The sequence below is a fragment of the Syngnathus floridae genome, chromosome 4 (genome assembly GCF_059516105.1).
Source record: "Syngnathus floridae isolate MCC-2025c chromosome 4, RoL_Sflo_1.0, whole genome shotgun sequence".
Taxonomy (NCBI): domain Eukaryota; kingdom Metazoa; phylum Chordata; class Actinopteri; order Syngnathiformes; family Syngnathidae; genus Syngnathus; species Syngnathus floridae.
Window position 1 is genome coordinate 19,157,988 of NC_142416.1, and position 19,608 is coordinate 19,177,595.

At 43.2% G+C, this 19,608-nt stretch overlaps 1 long non-coding RNA gene across 1 annotated transcript in view; it reads right to left on the reverse strand.

Moving 5' to 3' along the window:
• Positions 1-19,608, reverse strand: part of LOC148399731 (uncharacterized) — a 124,963-nt gene that overhangs the window by 44,084 nt on the left and 61,271 nt on the right. Inside the window, exons 3-4 of the long non-coding RNA XR_015857999.1 lie at positions 7,319-7,406; positions 7,040-7,176 (exon numbers count right to left, since the gene is read on the reverse strand). This is a non-coding gene — a long non-coding RNA (uncharacterized LOC148399731). The remainder of the gene's footprint in view (positions 1-7,039; positions 7,177-7,318; positions 7,407-19,608) is intronic.

The following is a 19,608-nucleotide window of genomic DNA, read 5'->3' on the forward strand; positions in this document are numbered from 1 at the left end:
TTTACTCGCCCTGTTTGCTCTCCTTGCCGCCGCTGCCGCTCTGTTTGCTGCTTTTGCAATCGGGCTGAAAGGGAAAGAGGACGGATGGAAGGAGACAGGGAAAAGGGGATTTTGTCGTGTCGTTGTACAATTTCAAGCGTTTTTATCGTAAAAATACAAAACCGGTATTCGGGCGGGCTACATGACTAAAACATCATTTTAACGTTTATTCTAAACAGCAAAAATATAAACAACTCCATAATAGAACTTTCTGTAGTTGTTTTTAGCTTGCCAAGGTCAAAGAAATAAAAAACAATTGCTGAGCTATTTGTTCTCTGGTGTTTGAAGTCACTTGTTGCTAGGCAGAATTTAAAAAATGTGAACTTCGTAAAACCCTATTCTTCATTTACCAATTCTATTGTATGTTTTGAATATATATGTATTATTCATTTACTTGAGTTTTCATTTAACCATTTTTAAAAAAATTTAAAATACAGGCTTTTTAATAATATAGTTTGAAGTTCATTATATCGTTCAACAAAACACTTTCAAAGATTTATTGGAAATTGTTCTGTGTTGCATGTTAACAAATAAAATGTAAATATGTATGATCTTTGACCTTTCCAACACGCTAGCTATTATGTTAGCTTATTTTGCATAAGTAGCATACATGCAACAAGTGCACGTGCGCATCGAATCACACAATGACAACGGCCCGTTTGAACTTGTGGCATGGTTGGGAATCAAGCGGCGTCCGTTCTTTTGAAACAACAAGAACAAAACAACGAAAAACAAAAGCTAAAGGTACGCCGCGGCGTGGACTATTCCCGACCGCTGTGTCACTGTCAACCCAAACGCGTCTCTTCCTGCTGGTCATTTTTAATCCTTTGCCAACAACTGCTGATAAACTTGCTTGAAACGTCCTCTCAGCCGGAATTTGCAATGAATTGCCCAGGGGCGAAATTGTTTCGCTCCCTCCACTCTCCACCCGCCGATACGCAGAAGAAACAAACAAATAGGGAGAATCACAATAAATGAGGATTTTTTTTTTTTTTACCCTTCTTTCATCGAATTTATCCGTCTGGGGGGAGGGTGGCGCTGGGGGTCTTTATGGCAAGGCAGCACTTGTTAGAGAGAGGTAATATCAGGGTATAAATAAATCCTGCGTATCACAGATGTGTGAGGTGGAGCGGGTGGGGGGTGCGGTGGGGGGGTGGAAGCATAAAGAGAGCCATCCATCAGTCTCCCAGGGGAGCGGGACAAATTAAAGCCCATAAAAGGGCCTCATTACTGGGGGCAGCTCTCTCCTGTCTCGGCCTCCCCTCATCCTTCCACATCAGCTCGCTTTCTCGCAATCGCTCTCTCTCATTTCTTGCGCTCACACAAACACACGCACGCACTAAACGTCCTACTATCACGAGCAAATTATCCACATAAAACAAGGAAGGAATCCAGAGATGCTGCTAATACGGCCGGATGACAATGTCCACAGGCGCACACTGCATTAAGCACACACATATATATATATATATATATATATATATATATATATATATATATATATATATATATATATATATATATATATATACACAGATTTTATTTTATTTGTATATAGTTTTTTAGATTTATTTATTTATTTTCTAAGAGGCAGGTCAAGGGTGAAGAATAACAAATTGTCCATGAAATTAGCCAGGAGCGTGAGTGCAAATTCCACAATAAGCCTCCTGTAAATAAAAGCAATTCGCCGTCCATTTGGACAAAAGTATCCGCTCAATCCCGCGCAGATCCCGCACATGAATTATTGAAGCGTCGAGGGAAGCGCAGAGCAGTCGAAGCTCCAAAGCACCCGAGGGAAAGCACATTTCATATCTTTTTTTTTTTTTCTTTCTTTCTTATTTTCTGTGTGATGTGTGGAGCCGCCAATCAAGCTATGATTTGGTTCAAGTATCACTTTTGACATATGGCGAGGTAAGAAGCCAAACATCAGGGCCAGGCTACAAATTTTACGTAAATAGTCGCGGCAGCCATTGTTGGGTGTTTCGATTTTCTATTTTGGAGATCTTTCCGGAATCTCAGTTGGGTTGGCATTGGTCCGAAATGGTGAAATTTTGGTGCGACAAGTAGCGATTATCTTTACGTCGGTGGGATGGGGCTAAGTAGCTTTGACGCATTCCGAAGGTTGAACCGAGAAAGAACGGCGGGATGTAAACCGACGGAAAGTTGACGAGCTGGTGCGGACCTCGTGGGGATTTCCCGGCAGACACGCGGGCCCCGCGGAGACGCCGGAAAAGAGGCCCCGCGTAACATCTCACTTTATTTTCCTCGACGCAACGCCAAGGCCCCTGCGCTTTCATACTTTTGTCTTAGCAGCTCCAAAAACCCACGCGTCAAAGCGCATAGGCGATGATTATTTGCATTAAATTATTAATATGCGCATGGTAACCCAGCTGGGCTTTGGAGTCGGCGCAAAAAAAATAAAAAATAACGGCGAGCGCATTCTTTTCATGATGAGCACGGCGAGGAGCAACTTCAGAGCCGGTAGCCCCTCATTTAAATCAAGTCAGAGAAAGACGAAGACGGTATTGATTCCACGCTCTCACCCACACACATGCCTTTCCAAAACAGTTTTTTTTTTCTAATTCAAGGAGGGGGTGCGCATGGGGGGGTCCCCATAGAGCTCCAAACAAAGAGGACAGACTTGTTTGAGGGTAATACTCTTGCGCACAGAGTGAGGCGTACACTAACAAGAACGAACAGATTGAAAGAAGGGGGAGGGGGGGTGCAAACTTCTTCCACTGTACGTCTCTGCCCGACAACATTCATGGTGGAAATGTTTGGATTTTAGGGGGTCCTCAACATGAATGCTACAAAAGTTATTCATACCAACCGACACTGAATTAGGTGGACCATAATAGGTTGCACAAAAAAGTCTCAAGGGGACATAGACAAAGTTCAACAGGAAGTCGGCCATTTTGGTTTTGAAGCAACCATTTTAGGGCGAGCGCCTGGAAAAATCTAAAAAATTATTTTGCATTAACAGGTAAATATTAACATAAAATTGGGTGGACAGGACGCACAAAACAGTGTCAAGGACCAATGTACAAAATTGAACACAAAGTCTGCCATTTTGGTTCTAAGCAGCCATTTTGGGAAGATTTAAAAATATGAAATCTGGTAGACATGTTTATCATCACAGGAGCCACCAAAAAGTCTCAAGAAGTCATTGAGAAAGTTGAACTGGATTGAAAAGTTCTTTCTATGGTCATAATCTGCTTGTTTGTTAGCCACCAAGATCAAGTCAAGTTTTTGTCAACTCGCTACACGGTGTCCACCATGTGCGCACTCGTTATGAGAGTGGCAGCCTTCCGAGGACTCGGGGCTTATTATTGATGATTTGACGCAGTTTGATGTGCACACTCAAAGCCCCGTTGCAGTGGCTTTGCGAGCGAGGCTTTGTTTATGGATCGCCTGATCAAAGTGCTCGGCGTGTCTCTTTGTTTGTTTCATGTGTACGCAAGCCACAGTTGGGCTCTTTCACCAAGCACAAGGCTGGAGCAAAACAAACCCCCCCCCCCAAAAAAAAGCAATTTTCAGGTCGTTTAGAGAATGCTGAACATTTATGAGTGGACTTGTGATGACTTTATAAAGTGGAGATTCAGGAGGGAAACTCAGAGAGAGAGTTAGGAAAAAAAATTAACACAAAATTGTCAACCGGAACGTTAATTGTCATCAAAGACTATTTATGTGCTCTCGTAGGTTCTGCTGTTTTGGTTAGCAAAAAAATGAATGTAAATATGAACCTGACAGTTCCTATGAGATCAGGAGTTAAATAATAAATCTAATAATTCATGTAAGTCGCCTGTGTAGAATATTAATTCTTAAATTGTATTTTTGTTCCGTTTCCACAGTCAAGCAAGTCAATAACAAAAGGGGTGATGGGATCAAAAGTCTACACACCCCTGAGAAAATAGCACATTTTTTTGGTGTACAAAAAAAGAGAGCAGGATAAATCTTCAAACTTTTTTTTTCCTTAAAACAACTGAGATAACATGATTGCAAAAGTGCACACATCCTTACGCAATCTCAACTAAACTGACTCAAACTCAACTGGAGTCGTTTCATTTTTCTTTGCGTGCTTGCTTTCTCTTTGACGCGTTTTGATTTGTGTTCCACAAGATGCAATAAAACAAATTGACCGGTCGGAATGAATGAGTGCAACCTTTTCCACAAATACGTCTGAGCTGTCACTTTTAAAAGTCACCGGGTCACACCAGGCGTTTTGATCGTTTTAATTCCGCTCCAAGTGAACACAAGAAGCAATTAATAACCAATTCATCCTGTCGCAGCAACACTTGTTTTTCCGACCTAATGATCTTTTCCGTACACAGCAGACTGACGACAGAGGGAAATGTCACACGTGTATTACCTAGAAAACTATGACAGCCCCTTCCCTTCATCTACAGAGCTTAAGAAATTTATTCAGTTTGAACATAAAGTATGGTTGACGCCACCGTTAAATATATAAATAAATGAGTAGATAAATATATGTAAATAAATATAAATAAGTAAAATTACCTAAAATTAAATAAATATAAATAAATAAATAGAAATACCTAAGAATTCCAGAATATTAGTTTTCCAAATTATTAAACCCAAAAATTCGTAGGATGAGCAACACGTCATAACTATAGGAAAGTTGAAGCCGTTTTTTTTTTTTTCTCTCTTCCTGGAATGAAACAAAGAGCTCCAGTAAGTGGACACCTAAAAGATAGCAATTAGCATCCAAGGGCCAAATTTCCAAACTTGCTCAATGGGCTTTTTTTGACAAGAGCTTGGGAAGCTGAAATCAGCAGCGCATGCACAAAAATAATATATAGATAGAAAAAAAGTAAAAGGGGGAAAAAAAATCTGGCTGAAACTACACAAGAAAGCGAGTGTGTCTTTTAATGAAGCAACCGTGGTCCTCGGTCGTAATTTTCAAAGAAGCAAGCCCAAGATTAAAGTCAAAGGAGTCTCCCAATGGCTTCAACTCGGCGCTGCTTTGAAAAATACCCCCAGTGTACAAAAATCCCCCCCCCCCACGCCACTCCACCCCTCCCCTCCCCACCACCTCTTCACCCAGCCCATCATCATCATCATCTTTTCCCTCGTCTTGCTTTCTTTTGCCGCTTGAGCCACCAATTCTCGCCCCCTGATCCCATCATTAAAAAGGCTCAGGCAGAACAAGGGGGCCTTTTTTTTTTCTGCCAGGCGAGGTGGCGCCCGCCTCTTTAAGTGCAACAGACACCTCCACCTCGGCGACGAAACGCACAGCGGCATGAATAATGGATGGGCCCGGGGCTTGACGCGTTAAGAACAGAGGAGGCGTGCCAGTAGCGTTTCACTTCAAATTTGTATTGTCTTTAGTCTCCGCCAGCCATCTACATTTCTAACACCTGCCTCAGTCAGATGTGCGCCGGTGCACTAGCCCCGGAACTACCTTTCATCTGCAGCGCACCGTTGGCGGGGAGAGAGAGCGGCAGGGGGAAAAACACACACTTTCAAGTGATCATTATCGAGTAGGGAAACCAGGACACAAGTTTGCCTCTTTTCCTTTGTAACCTTTTGTTAGATCGCTGCCGTACCTGCAACAGGAAACACGCCAAGCGCTCGACTGAGGTTGACTTTTAAGACGATACGCCGGCGCCTTGACTTTAGATCGGCCGCCGGATTGGCTAATCTGGGCCTTCCCGGTGAATTCCCGCTAGGCAGAGTTAATGTAAAATTATATCAAAATATTCAAGTGTAAACAGGTGTGATAGTGTCCAACTTCCGACTAACTAGCCCCTAAAATGTGAACCCGCCTTTAACTGTACACCGAGTAGCGAGAAGTTTTCTCCCAGAAAAGTTCCTCTGAGCTCCTCAACTTGGCCGCCAAGCTTCTTCATCACTACGTAATGTCTTCATGCATTATGAAGTCTTGGCCAGGAATGAAAACGGCAGTCAAAACAACAAGTGATCAAATATCCCGACTTAACTAGCTTGACAGACGCCACGGCTTGACCATAAACACGCCTTCCCTCCCCCCACAAACTCCCCCGGTGGAACGCGCCCCGCAACTTCCAGAGTGGGTAAACATTGCTGTAATATTTAACACAGGCAATGCCGAAGGCCTTCCAAAAAAAAAAAAAGTTTGCTCCCCGCCACTGCGGTTTTGGGATGTTTTGCCCGCGGTCGGTCGTCATCCCACCATTATGACATCACTCAGGACCCTGCGCAGGAGGACTTATCAAAGGCGTTCATCAATGGCAAAATATTCAGACCCGCCCTCGCCACCCCGAGAAGGGAAGCGTCTCCTTTTTTGCAACGGGGGCGGTCCACTGGCAACACATGAAAAAGTTACAAAACATCAAATGAAGCGCTGAGGGAGAAAAACGGGCATAAAAAAATGATTAAAAATACAAAAACGTCGAGCTTGAAAGGAAGGAAAAGGGAGGAAAATTTTTGCGTAAAAAGAAGAAATAAAATTGTGAAAAAGACGCGATGATTGAGCAGCACTTGATTAATCAGCTATCGCTTTCCTGGCTAACTGTTCAACATTACTTTTGATTTAACGCGGCGGCGATCAATAGAAAGAGCTGCGGGTGATGTTTTTAATTAAGGTAATTCATGGTCGCACTGATTTGGTAAATTGCGAATGGCTTTGCACATGGAGAGAGCACATTAGGTGGAACCCTAACATCTTTGGAATGAATGTAGATGTTACTTCCTATTTTTTAAGTGTCCACATGATTGCATTTAGTTGGGCAAATATACGAAAAAACTTACCTTAAGTTTGGAACAATTTTTTTTTTTTAGTTCAGTAAATAAACACGCACTGACAAAAATATCAACATTTGAGGTTCAACTTAATCAACATATTAATTTCAATTCGTCATATGATAAGAAATTAAATAATAAAACATCACAATATGATTAAATGAAAAAATTAACTACATTTTGGTGCTTGTCACATGAAAAGATAATACTCTACCTTTAAATTTTCAGTTTTAGGTAAAAAAACAAGGTAAAATCTTACCTTTAAAGTTTCCATTCTTTGAACATCCATTATGTAAACCATTTGTGAGACGGTTTGTTCACTAAAAAGACGAGAATTCTTTGTTCCAGATGTTTACTGTGATCTTAATTCTTTGACATCACAGCCACACCGTCGAACTGGTGAGATAACATATCAAATAAACTTAAATTTACAAACATACACATCAAATTCAAAAGTAAAAGTAAAACATACATACCACTTTGGCCTACAAATGAACAACTTGGTACTTTAATTAACTTATTCAACTTATTAACTTACCGATGTCGCGTCGTCGTAGGTCGGCCGTTAGCTATAGCGCTGTAGCATGACGTCGTCTTCCCGCTTCGTTCTCAGAAACAGGAAGTGCCTTTGAAGTCGGAGTTACTTTTTTTATATTGTAACTTAATATTAATAAGACACTCCTACAAACTATATACAAACATTAACAAATAAAAATAAATTCAAATAAAAATAATTTGCACACCATGCAAAACTTGAAGCTTCGCCAGAGCCGCAACAGCTCCGCCCAGCGGCGAAAGACACAACTGCTTCGACTTCGGCAGTTACAATGTGTCAGTTACATTTTTGGATCAAAATTGCCATTTAGAATTGAATTTAACAAATAATACACAGATTCAAACTAAAAAGCAACAAATATTTTTCTATTCCAATCTTGGAACCGCATTAGCCTGGGTAGAGTTCATTCTCCAAGCTAGGCCTTTCCAGCTAACTGCACAAAAGGCAAATATTTATAGTGACAACCATCCCGCCTGAGTATCTTGCGATTGCTATGAGTCCATTCCATCTCGCCATTACCGAGAAGCGTGTTTGATGCTTTATTGTTGGAGAGAAATGCTTTCAATATCTCCCCGCAAGCCGCCTCATCAGCCTGCAAGCGTCGCGACTCGTCGCCGTTCCCCCAAGCGACTGCAAATCACGCTGCTTAGCGCATGTGGAGGCCCGTGATCCGCGCCGAGCGTCAGGAATATGAAATGGCATGTTCTCAAAGTAACAAGGTAGGTTAAGTGGCAAAGAGCGGCGAGGGGAGTGACAGCCGAGCCGCTGCGCTTGCATGCTTATGCCAGCAGAAATGGCTTAAATACACCCGCATGAATATGCAATGACGCGAGGAAGAGTTTGACAACAAAGGAAGCCGGCGCATTGTTTTTGATGAGGCCACATTGCTATGCTTGTGTGTGCCAGGTTCTACCTTTCTAACCTACTTACATGTGTCATCATGTCCAATTAAGCCAAGGGAAGATGTCTGAACTCTATTGTCGACTATTTTTACTTTTGTTATATTATTGACTGAAAATTTTGATTGTATTATTGTCCGAAAATGTGTCTTGGGTGTTTTAAGTTTCTCTGTTTGTGACGTTGAAATTTACCAGGGTAAAGATGCTCAATTTTTGAGCATTATTGTGTCAAAACCAATGAGGTAAGCAAAGCCAGCGGGTTCTTGGAAGCACATACGTATTAGCAGCATTTGCTAGTAGCGAGCTTAATACAAGCTAGCTCTTTCCTAAAATGTGTCTGTGAGTTTGTCCTTCTAGATTTTGGTAATTTGAATAATCCCCCCCACACATTTATCCGCCCATAACTTGAAAGGGAGGCTCGTTGAAAATCTGATATTTTCAAGAATTTGAATTTAAATTGAATTTAAATTTGAATTCTGTACACAAACCAGTATGACTGCCTTGTTTTGAAAACCATAATAAAAAACAATTACTTCCAATATTGGGTCAAATCAAATGGCCTCCCTTCTTGAGGTGAGGCGTGACAATTAGCATGCTACAATTAGCCTGCTAGCTCCCCATCGGTTGCCTCATACACAGATTGAACCGGCCGCACCATCAATGCTTTCCTCCCTTTGCCGGAGATTGGCTGCCGTAATTGGTTCGCGCTCTGGAACGCTCACATTCCATCACACTTTATTAACGCCCGTCATGCCGTCCCGGGCTAATCTTTTATTCTGTTTTGCAATTATTGCAAAGTGGCGAGGCTTTTAAACGACGAGGAGGAGGTGGAGGAAGAGGAGGAGGAGGAGATAATGAAATTAACTTCCCTTAACTTAGAGCAATTCTCTGTGGCGCAACGATCACATATTCTCCGAGTCCGGGGAAATGTATGCTAATTTTATGCATCTATCGTCGCCTATTACCACTGCGGCAACATAAAACACTGTTTTCCGCAACAATTAGACTTAAAACGCCGCATGTTAATCAGGCCGGGGATGCGCGGCTGAGACGTAATTGACAAAGTGTGAAGTGTTGACAAGCGTCTGACAGGTTGTTTACACCCCCGCCGCGTTGGTGTTGCCTTTCAAAAGAGTAGCGCGCTAATACCTGCGAGCTACCTTGGGGAATACTCCAGGGCATTTTCTTTCGTCTGTCTATTGTTGGTATATCAGCATTGTTTTGTTCTTTTTCTGCGTGTTTGTTTCATGGGTGTTTTGTTGTTTGTTGCTTGTTTTTATTTATTTTTTTGCAGGGGGTGTTTTTACAATGGGGACGATCATGTCGACCTAAGGCCTCTATTTTGCGAACGGGCATCTTGCAAGAAAACCTGCTTTCAATTGAGGATCAATGGGTTGAAATTCCCTTCTAAGAATTTGTCAAAAATCACATTCTGGAATGTGCTATCAAAAGTCTACTCCAAACCAAAATGGCCGACTTTTCAGCAGGCAACAGAAAATGTAGCATTTTTGGGTATGATGAGAGATTGTCATGTTTTTCATTGGGCAGAAATGATTTGTGACTGTGATTAACCATGATTGATCTTTGCAAATTGGTCAGTCAATAACACAAATCAGTTGTAATCAGATGGAGGGGCGATTATGTAACATCTTCATTTTCGCAAAGTCGACATTTTTTGCCTTCTTTTTAGGAAAGTGCAACACCAACAGCATGAGCTATCCTGCTACAAAAACACAAATTTATTATTGTTTTTGATTCATGAATTGCCAAAAGCATATCACGAGCCACGACTTTCGTTAGCCAGAATCTGAGCTGCACTGCATTTGTTTACACAACCGCCGTATCTTCCTCATAGAAACATTGGTGGCAAAACGGTTCTAATTAGATATTAGCCGCTCCGTTTCACCGCAAATTAGCTGGGATTTGCTTAACTAATGACCTCGGCACTCAATAACCGACCTGTCCTCTCGGACCCCTGCGCCCTCTCGCCCCCACCCCGGCTCATCAGTCACCTCGGGCGGTCTCTCCCTTAACATCCCCCTTCGCCCCCCCAAACCGCTAATGGTTGTTTGATGACCCTCATAAAAGCAGTCAATGTATTGACGGAGCCCTTCGAGGACGCACCTAATTTGGATGAGGATCAATTCACGACAGGGGGAAGAAAAAGGGAGGGAGGGAGGCGGGGCCCGTTCGGGGGTCTGACAGGCACCTGTGACCACGCTTGAAAATATGCTTAAATGGCACTCGGTTGTGTCGCCATTAAATAATTGAATGCCCCCTTTCGGATCCGATTATCACATCAGCGTTGTGGTCACGGCTCTGCTATTTGGTTCTGCCACAATAATCCAGGCAAAACGGAAAAATAAATTCCAGAAAGGAGCGGTCAGCTTGAATCAGGCACTATCGTTCGGGTTCGATCCCTCCAGATATTTTCCCGGGCAAGAATAATCAACGTCTGGCCTCTGCTTGGCTAATGAGACCCCGACGATGAAAGTGGGGGCGCCGTCCTTATCATTTGCATGAGCTGGAATCACTTACGTTGTCCACAGAGACAGAAAGAAGCGAGGTATGTGGAAAAAAAAAAGAAAAAGAAAAAAAACTCGAGTTGTCTTTTTCAATTGGTGCAAAAGCAGAACGTGAGAAATAAGGCTCGCCATTGACGGTTGCCAGTGTCGGATGAAGAAAAGGAGATAAAGATAAAGAAGGTGGTAATTTTTGGGAATAGGATTCAATGACAGGTCTTGATGTTTTTTTTTTTTTTGCCCCCCCTCCCGCCAGTGTCGGCATCTTGTCCAGAAGAGGACGTGATGAGACTGCATGACTAATGAGGCAGCGCTTCCACTCTTGACTCCGCAGAGAGAGCCCCTGCCTTTTCTTATTCCCATTCATCATTTATTCAGCAACGTTGATCATTTCATTAGGACTCTTCTTTTTCTTCTTCTGTCTCTTTTTTTTTTTTTTTTTTTCCTTTTACGGCACGTTTTCCAAAGAGCCATCATCAATAAATGATGGCTGACGGACCGCGGGCTGCCCCGACTTAACTAAACACACTCTAAACTCTTTTCAGTCAGCTTAATTTGTGTGTGTGTGGGTGCGTGTGTGTGAACACGATGCAGCCATTCATATAGCATGAAGACATTTTTTTTTTCTTCAAGGGAATTCAGCGTAAAACTATGTCTTAAGAATCACTTAAATTATAGTAATACAGAGTAACCTGGATTTAACGGACTCATGTTAGCTAGGTGCACAACGACGCATTTTAGCCATTGATTAAACTTACAAATCATTTTCAGTGACTTAAGCTAATAAGCATTTTCATCCAAAAGACTAATAAGACAAAGTACAAGAATTTCTGTTTACTTTTGTTTAATACTAATTATTATTTTTTCATTTTATCATGTGAAAATGAAGTGTACATTACGGAAGATATAGCACCAGAGTAGACTCCACTGCAATAGTTGCAATTTGTGATGTCATAAGTAAATAAACCATTATCTAATACACACACTCACACGCACACAGACAGACACACACACGAGCAGGCGCAGCTCTGAGGGGCAGGATCCAGGGATTACTCTAACCACATTTATTTATTAACTCTCAATTAAATGTAGCTGTCCCAGGGCTTACTAGTGGCTTAGCGAGGAAAGCGATGACAGTCAAGCCCCTCCCACCCTCCTTCCTTCCTCCCTGATCTCACTTCCCTCCATTTTGCTGATTAAATAGAAGCGTTTCATGTGCGGACACAATGCTATTAATTAAATCATTAGACGAGCGCTTCGCTTATGAGCGTTGGGAGCAGCGAGGAGGCACATGAGAAGCTCGTTGCAATAACTACTGAAATATTCATTAATAATGTAAGAAAAAAAATGCCTAAATTCATTGACAAGGATTACATGTGTAGAGACTTTCACTGGGGGTCCCTTTTGGATGGCGACGTGAGGGGGATCGAACAGGCGGCCCACACACACACGCGCATACAAGGGCGCAAACTTAAAATATTAAGATTTTTGCATTTTAAATGGTTGTTTAATGAAATATGATAGTGGAGTTGTAATGCTGAATTATAAAAGCAAACATAGCGGAAAATATAAACACTGAACTCCAGCAGAACCTCCAAAGCGAAGAAGAAGGAGAAGAAGGAGGAGGAGAAAAAGAAGACATAATGGCAAGAACGGTCCAATCAACTTCATGACATTCAGGCTAACTCATTTGGGACAAGGAAAGAATGGAGAACGCAAATGGACCTAGTATGATTCCCTGAGGAACGCCACAAAAAATTATTCAGTCTTAGAGAAAGCTTTTTGAGACAGGTGAAGATTCCACCGACAGGAGGTGAAAACAAAGTTGGAAGGGTACAATTGTCCAAAATGGCTGACTCGGGTGAAGAATTAAGGTTCAGGATTCCAGTCCACAGACCCAGATGGAGTCTTCTGTTGAGCAGGTGTTGAATCACACACCCGGGGTGCTAAAGGCCATGCAGTCAGCATGGCGGCGGCCGCAGCTGCTAGCGGTAGCCACAGCGAAAGCCAAAGCAGGAAACGCCGGAATCCGACAAGCGACAATAGAGTTGGCTGCCAGAGATGCCGGCGCGCCAAGGCAACAAAAGTAGAAGAGACGGCTCGATAGAGACACCGCCGCGCTTTCCAGCATCTGCCGCTTCGCCACCCATCGGGGAGCCTCGGTGGGCTCTTCAAACACCCCGTGTGGGTCCTCCTCTTTTTGATGCTCCTGGAGAGGACGCGCTGGGGTGGAATGGCGGTGCTTGGGTGGAAAGGGAGGGGGAGTGATTCTCCACCATCAGCACGGATGGATAAAACAAGAAAGAAGAGGAAACTGAGGAAAAAGATGGGGAATAGGAACAAAAATAGGCAGCAGGAAGATTGTGCTTGAGTGAAGCTGAAATGCTGTCAAGTGACCAAAAATAAAAACAGCAGTAAAGTCTTATTTTTATTCACAGTGACTTGGTTTTAACGGTACAATAGTACTTTTCTTTAATTAGATAAAATTATATTGATAGTACATTATTTTTTGGGAATTTTTTTTCTTACTGGATGATTTCAGGCATTTCCTATATAATATATATATTTGTGTGACTATCTTTTTATTTCCAATATTATTTCCATGCCAATACAACTGAATGACCCAAGTGTGAGATGTGAAATGAACCCACGAGTCTTTTTAAAATCAAACGCCATAAAAGCTATGCCAAAAAAAATTACAACAGCGATCAGTTAAATGGACGACAAACCGTCTCCAACGGCAACCGCTCGACTGACGGCTGAGACTGAAAGGTAAACTACGGAGACCGGCCGTCAAACGGACAAAAGGAGAACATCTTACGCCGTGTGATCCTCGCAAAGACGAGACAAGCGGTGTCGGGAGTGCTTTTCAAAAAGTCATTTTTGGCGAGGAGCCACGCTCAGTAGTGACAACATAACAAGTGGCGAGGGACGCCCGTTAAAGGCCTACGTGTCAATAGTCAACACTAAAAAGAAGAACTGATTACAAAACAAAAGTGTTGAAATATCAAAGGGGGATGGAGAATATTCAACCTTACTCACGATGACGGTGAGAAAAAGAGCGGCGGGGGCCCCGTCCGGTGAGCGATGGACGCTGTGGGCGAGACATGAATCATGTGTCTGGGAATTATGTCGGCCACATTTAATATAGCCGCCGCGTATTCCTGTTGGGTCGCGCGAGGGGCCCGTGGGCGAGGCGAAAAACAAGTGCGTAATGGGCCGACAATTGAATCAGGTGTCCGCTCCTCTTAAGGAAATTAAGTTGCGGCTGGAGCTACGCCACTTAATGAGAGGCGGCCTCGCCGACAGTGACGAATGACGACTGACACGGGCGGCCCAGGCCAGATCTGCATTTGCGGCCGGGATGATTTTTCATCTCCGAGACCCCCGAACGTACCCCTCCTCTCACACACACTTTGTCTGGGGGGACGCATTTGTGCCCCGTGTGGTGCCGGCCATTTATTTGCACATATGTTCCCGGAGAATGATGACAGCTAATAAAGAGGAGCATCTTCTTTGCGTGTGTTTCCGCTTTTGACGGTGGCCATTATGTGATGTTGATGGATGCTAATGTGCTATTGTCACAGGAAGCCACGCAGAGCAGGGCCTTTCCCATCCAGGATGTGCGACTGGCACTATGAAGCCATATTTTAATATCAACGTTATGGTGTGTTATGCTAAGCTAAGCTAACACACCAAAAGCCGATCAACTTTATGGTACGTTATGCTAAGCTAACACACCAAAAGCTGCCTTAGATCTACATTTAATATTGCCTAGTTTAGATAAATTTGGATAGGATAGCATTGGTTAGCTTAGCTTCATGTAGAAAGATTGATTGATAGATACATATACTTAACATAAACAGAGGGAATAAACATTCAAATCTGACTTGTATCTACATTTATAATTTGGATAGCATAGCATACTTTAGGTTAGCTTACTGTAGTTTTGCAGTATTGTAGTTCACCAAAAGCTAAAGTGAAAAGCTAGCATAGCCTGGTTTAGCATAGCATAGTTTTGCATACCTTAGTGTATCATCGATATGAACAGTTTTATATTAAAAGTGATTAGCCTCTTTTTATACCACATATAGGCAAAAGACGGTTTGGTTGATCTGATCTGAGTCGAGTGGGCATGTGCCGCTGCTGTTTTGGTTAGCAACAGATGTCAAATGGGCACCACAGTTAACAGATGGCTGGATAGGTAAGGAAATCCATGTAGCGAGGATTGTTCCAGTTACTCCTCTGCCTGGTGCAACTTTTCTCACACATGGACTTCCGCATCAAAATGTCCTCAACGTAACACGCATGTTCCTCTAGTTGGAGCAAGTGTCTGCAAACTCCACGCCAGTGAACTTTCCCTACTTGTCACATTTCACTCTCCCGCCTTTTTGTATTTGATAACTCCGGCCTCCCATACCCCCCCCCCAAAAAATCGTCCAAGCCACAAGAGAATCTTTAAAGAAGTCCGTCCTGGCAAGCGGACGGTTCCTGCCTACTGCCAAGCAGATCTGCCACATGAAGCGTGGATGGCTGGAGAAGCCGGATCACAGCGCAGGCCATTAAAGATGAAGGACGGGTGGAGGGAGGACACCGAGGCGGGAGTGCGGGCGCTCGTAGCCTCACAAAACCGGGTGGACGCTTCCCCCGGTAATGAGCCAGTGCCCGGAATACGGGGGTCAATTATTCATAGTCAGTCAGATACGAGCGATGAGGGGCAGAGGGAAGACTACTGATGCCTACACAGCGCCTGCAACTACACAACTTTAAAAGGCATACGTGAGTGACCACCAAATCAAGTGGACGTCCACACAGAGCAAAAATGAACGCTTCCTGATTCAGCCGCCACAAATTCTCCACACCGGTGCGGCCAACTCGGAGAGTTCAAGGGTGTGCAAAAAGTTAGAAAATATGAGCCAGCCAAAATCAACACAGTGATCATCTTAAATAGTAAACAATTTAAATTTTTTTACTTCTACTTGATTGGAAATTTACAGCAATGCTAATTTCCAGCAGCAGGTCTATGACGTTTTTCATTTTAGAGTAGCATTAAGCTAGCGGACATACGCAAATGTGAATCGTGTGGATACAAAAAACTTGTCTCACACACTTTCCAGCATCACAAAAACCTTCGAGGGGCACAAAAACGAACAACAGCATCTTTTTTTTTTTTTTTTTTCTCTATCATGTGTGGAGGAAGGCGCTTATCAGAGCTATTCCTGGTTGCTGCTGAGATTTTGTTGGGAATTTTGCCGAGCTGTCACAGTTATCTCCCCGAGACATTGTTTGAACTGGGAGTGTAAGCGCTGCTGAAAACGGCAGAGCTGGCATATTTACACCCCCGGTCGGCACAGGAAGGAGGGGAGAAGCTGGGGGGGGGCTTCTGTCACCTGCTTGACACAATCATCTCACCACATTGTTTTGCCCCACACCTCATTAGAGGGGCCGCGGTTAATTGTTTTCTCCAAATGATGCCGGGGAGGGGACAACCTTTGTTTATTCAACATGACCCAAAAGTTGGGGAAAAACAGTTGATCTGAATTTTTTTTTTTTTCATATGAAGAAGTACCAACTTTGCCTCCTGCACGTAATTGTGTAAATATGTCAGGCAAACAGAGACGATCTCTCCCTCTCACGTTTTTCATCTCCAGTCCTCAGGAGCGTGCTGCGAGCTTTGTGTTATTCCCACACCCTCCTCCTTCCTTTCCCGCCTTCCCTCCTTCCATTCAGCAGGCCCGTGCCGCCGTGTTTTGTTTGGGTTTTTCATCAAGTGCAATTGCATCTCCATCAACTCACTCGTGTCTCACTTTCACGTCTAGCCGGATTAAGACGAGGAGTCTTTTGTGAGGAGTCCTTCCCTCTCGTGAAGGAAGCGGAGAGCCTCTCCTCGTAATTGGAGAGTAAATAGCAAACTAAACGTCAGAGTTCTGCTTTTGAGGTGAAAGCAAAGAAAGAAAGAGGATGGGTGCTAAAAGGGAAATGAAAGCCTCTTTAAACTGTGTTTACAACACTTTTTTACACTGCACACAAGCTCATACTTTGAAGCTTTTCAAGAAATGAACGTTTACTTTTGAAGGGAAAAAAAATATGTCCATGCGTTTCTTATGTATATTATTTCCCATTGAAATGATTGGATGTATGAAGATATATGAAAAAAAATATATAATAATGAGAAAAATATATAACATACAAAACATAATGAAACAAAATTAAAAAAAAAAAGATTTAACAGTTTTCATTACATACTGGCGAGCCAGCTCCTCTCTCAGCTTTTCAGTACAGCAGTCATATTCATCATTCTTTGCAGAGGATAAAGAATATATGCCTGTAACTAATAACTAAATGATTTTGTCTTGAATGTGTAGGGCCGTCATATTTATGGGTGAACCGTGGCGGGAACATAATGAAAGAGTAGACGCAATAAAATTACAATAAAACCGAGTCGTAATGCTATGGGCAATTAAAAGGGCGGGGGCACGAAAACCCCTCATCCATATGCATGGCAGAAATCCATAGGAATTGCTCAGTCATGCGCCGTGTGTCTAAGGCATCGACACACAATGGCACTTTTATCATATGCTTATCGGCGGCTCTTGTGGAGCTCGATCTTTTGGCCCCCCTCAATCATGGAGCATATTACTCCTCTGTCAGAGCAAAGCACTTCCTAACGACAGCCGGGCCAGCTGGGACCGAGCAGAGGGCAGGAGGCACATGCATTAACATAATAATCCAAGCGCGCTCCCACAGGCCCCGCGGCCAGACAGCATATTAGGTGGAGGAACCCCTCGCGCATGCTTCTCAGCCGCCGGTCGGCCGGCCCGCCCGCACGATTCCTCGTGGAGGTCATCGGAGAACCTGCACGGCGAGAGTGTCAACCTGTGGCGAGGCCCTCATGATGTGGCCCTTGATGTTGACTGAAGGAAAATCATTGCCAGAGACAAATTGAGTAAATAAAAAAAAAAAACGAATGCATTATAATAATATTCACAAATACAATAGACGTAATAATAAAAGACCAAGCCAAATGCTATTATGAAAATAAAATTTGATTGATTAAAAAATGGACTACAAACAGAATCAAGGGAACTCATGTGAGATTTGTAAGATTTCATATCTCACCATCCTTACCTCCGCTGCTAACTTGCCGCCATGCTAGCAGTTGCTACGCTAACGTACAGAAGGACGCGACACTGCCAACGCATTGCAACAACACAAGTCAACACAAGTATAGGAAGCATCTCCTCGTCTCAAAGCTTTGAGGACAAGAAAGAGCAAGGGGTTAGGTTTTGGGGGTCCTTCTTCCCTGTGGCATTAGCTCAGGCCTGTGATCTTTTACACTACCAGTCCCATGCTGCCTCGCTCGGCCTATGAAATCTCATGAGAGCCTTGGTCTTGTTGTTATAATAAGGCAAAAATAGTTAAAAAAAAAAAAAAAATCTTGCAGCTATGTCGCACTGCTCATGCCCGGAGACAAGACAACAAAAAGCACAACGCAACAGCGACAACAAAACAAGCCAGAAGAAAGTATCCTCTATTGGAGAATTGTTTCATGCTAACAGATTGGCGGCTAATGTAGCATCCTGAATGCACTTGATGGTGGAAAAGGTTTTGCAAGGAATCTTTTTTTTTTTTTAAATCACAAAAACCTGGCATTTGAACAGGGGTGTGTAGACTTTTTATATCAACTCTATAGGTTAGCCAAGCAGTGAACAGGAGAAGGCCTTGGAGGGTCCATCACAGAGACAGAAAGCAGTCATAATTCTCACTCCAGTAAAAATCACTATAATGCTGTTTAATTGTGTGGGCAAAAGAAGATTTTTTTTTCTTTCAAAAAGAGCATGGTAATTTTAACCTGTTCAATTATTCAGCAGACATTAATAAAAGTCTCGGTGCAGGCTGGAGTTGAGGAAATCTCACCGAGGAAGACAAAATACAATTTTTTTGGCTTATAAACATGACGGGATGCACAGCGTATGGACAATATATGGACACAAAAAAATATATGTTATAATTTATCTTTTTTTTTTTTTTTAAATCGGCCAAGTAGACTCACACACACAAAAAAAAATGAAGGAAAAGGTCACCCGGGGGATGCGATGAAGGGCAGCGTTAACTATGAACTTAAAGAGACGGCGCGCCAAAAAGAGCAATGCAAATGAGCATTAGCGTGAACTGTGCACGAGGAAAAGGTAATATGCATAATTGGAGAGTGGGGGGGAGTCGTGAAGCAACACTTTGCCTACTTCGAAATGCACTGGAATGTGCCACATAAGATCCTAGAACATTTATGTTATTATTATGGCCATTTTTGTTTCAACTTCAAAATCAGGTCAAAGCATAAAACGCGTCGAAGATGCGGGAAAAAGTCCCGATTAAACCAAAATCTGCTGACGCCTCGTGTGTTTGTTTGTTTACGAAGGGGCAAAGTCAGGAGGTGTTTAAAGCTGATGCGGCTCCTTCAAAGCCGCCATCACCGCCGCCGCATCCGACTTCCTGTTGTCGACGTCCTACAGCGGCCGCCGAAAGAAAGGAGTTAATTAGAAATACAAATTCTCCCAGATTGTTATTAATGGGAAGTGTAGAGTAAGCAAGGCAGATTTTTTTTTTTTTTGCGCCCGAGAGTAAATTCTCAGGTAGCTTTGATGTGCGGCCCGCGGCGGGTTCGCTCGCTTCTGGGACGTTGCCAGCGTCAGACATCTGGCTACTTTGTTGTCATTGGCTGACGGAGCTCCCGGGGGAGCACTCTGGTGACACATCGGGTCCTGGCAAAGGCTGGATGCTCAGCACATTCGGGGAGTGGATTAGAGCTCAAAGTCTCAAATCTCCACGGGAGGCCGAGGGGGCGGGGCGG